Raw genomic sequence first — 2178 nt, 5'->3', positions numbered from 1 at the left:
ATCCTCGGCAAGAGATGACACAAGATTTTTTACCGAGGTTCACTTGCTTCCCGGCAAGCTAGTCCTCGTTGTGGCGATACACCCACTTGATGGATCACGAGCTAATTGGCAATCCAAAGCCAAACCCTCAGCGGGTGCCGCACATCCACTCACAAGATGGGGATCCTCCAAGCCACGAGCAATCCACTAGAGTAACCAATTTGCGATCTCCCGCGGGGAAGGCTCAAGAACCCCTCTCAAATCACTTGGTGAGGCTCGAAACAATCTCCAATCACGAGCTCAACACCACCGCTGCTTCAAGCCGTCTAGGGCGTCGGGAAACACCCAAGAGTAATAAGAAATCCGCAGCAAACTCAAGAATCAAGTGCCACTAAATGCAACTCTCAAAGCAATGCACTTGAATCTCACTCAATCTCACTAGGATGAGCAATCAAGCAAGGAGATGAGTGGAGGGAGTGTTCTCTAGCTCAATGTATGTCTCAAGTAATCAAATGTGCAAGAGGGAACCTCCCAAAGCCGGCCACCAACTATTTATAAGCCCCTCAAAGAAACTAGCCGTTGGCTGTTTTTCACTGGGCTGAAAACGGGGGCACCGGACGCTACTAAGTGAGCACCGGACGCTCGACTCCCTGTGTTCGGTGCACTGGAGTTGGCCACGTGTCCTCTTTGAATCTCGCGTGTCAGATCCTAACGGCTACCTGCAAAACACCGGACGCTCTGCAAGTCCACACCGGACGGTCCGGTGCTCACCGGACTCGTGCGCAGAGAGGGTGTCAAACTCGCGACCTCACCGGACGCTGGGCACCGGACGGTCCGGTGCTCACCGGACTCGTGCGCAGAGAGGGTTGCAAAAACTCCTCACACCGGACGCTAACCACCGGACGCTCTCAGAGTGCGTCCGGTGCTCAACCCTAGCAGGGTCAAGCACACCGGACGCTGAGGCCCGCGTTCGGTGCCTCCGCACTCAGCGTCCGGTGAGTGTTTCTCAGTGAGAAAACACTCCCGTGACTTCTCAAAATTTCCCACCGGCGCAATAGAAAATATACACTTATTTTTCTCAAAAGCGCCGAATCCCGCCGAACCCACACCCCTCTCAACCCTAGGAACTCCACCTCCTTTGAAAAAGTGCTAACACCAACAAGTGTCCACCACCAAAGTGCATGTGTGTTAGCTTTTCACAAACATTTTCCTAAAGGAGTTAAGTTAGCACTTTACTAGATCCTAATGCATATGCTCAAGATATGGACCTAGTAGCACTTGATTCGAGAGATGACTGTGATTTCCCCTCTTGATAGTCGGCTATCTATCCTAAACCCGGTCAATCACTTCTCTACTCATCTTAGACCGGCAAAAGTAAAACCCTATGTTTATACCTTTGCCTTGTTCACTTTCTCCCTTGTCTGTCATCATGATCTCCATATCATGCTTCATCTTTTTGTATTCATGTGGCCACCTTTCCATGCCACCATGCACCTTCATCACATGTGTTGCTATGCCTAACTCAAATCACTTAAACACAAGGCATTAGCAACTTGGTGTCATTAATTACCAAAACCAAACTTGGGCTTTCACACCGGCGCAATAGAAAATATACACTTCATTTTCTCAAAAGCGTCGAATCCCGCCTCGCAAGCTCGGCGGGAGGGAGAGAGGAACCCAACCTCTCTCTACTCTTCAAACTCCACCTCCTTCTCAAAGTGTGCCAACACCACAAAGTGTGTACCAACAAGTGCACGTGTGTTAGCATTTTCACAATCATTTTCTTTGAAGGAGTTAAGTTAGCTCACTAGGTTCTAAAAGCATGCACATGAACAATGACACCTAGTGGCACTCGATAACCGCTTAGCCAAAGAATTCCCCTCTTTATAGTACGGCTATCTATCCTAAATGTGATCACACCCTCTTTGGTGTCTTGATCACCAAAACCAAAACCCTAAGCAATACCTTTGCCTTGATCTCCATAGGGTTTTGTTTTTCTCTTTCTTCTTTTTAAGTTGAGCACTTGATCATCTTGTGGTCATCACCATCATCACCATGATCATTACTTGCTCCATCACTTGGCATGTACCAACCTCATTAAGTCTACACACACTTAGTATAGAGGTTAGTACTAGGGTTTCATCAATTATCCAAAACCAAACTAGGGCTTTCAGCAGGTCCTCTCTCCTAATGATAAGA

This window comes from Sorghum bicolor, chromosome 2 (genome assembly GCF_000003195.3).
Source record: "Sorghum bicolor cultivar BTx623 chromosome 2, Sorghum_bicolor_NCBIv3, whole genome shotgun sequence".
Lineage (NCBI taxonomy): Eukaryota > Viridiplantae > Streptophyta > Magnoliopsida > Poales > Poaceae > Sorghum > Sorghum bicolor.
Note: the sequence above shows the minus strand (reverse complement) of the source record.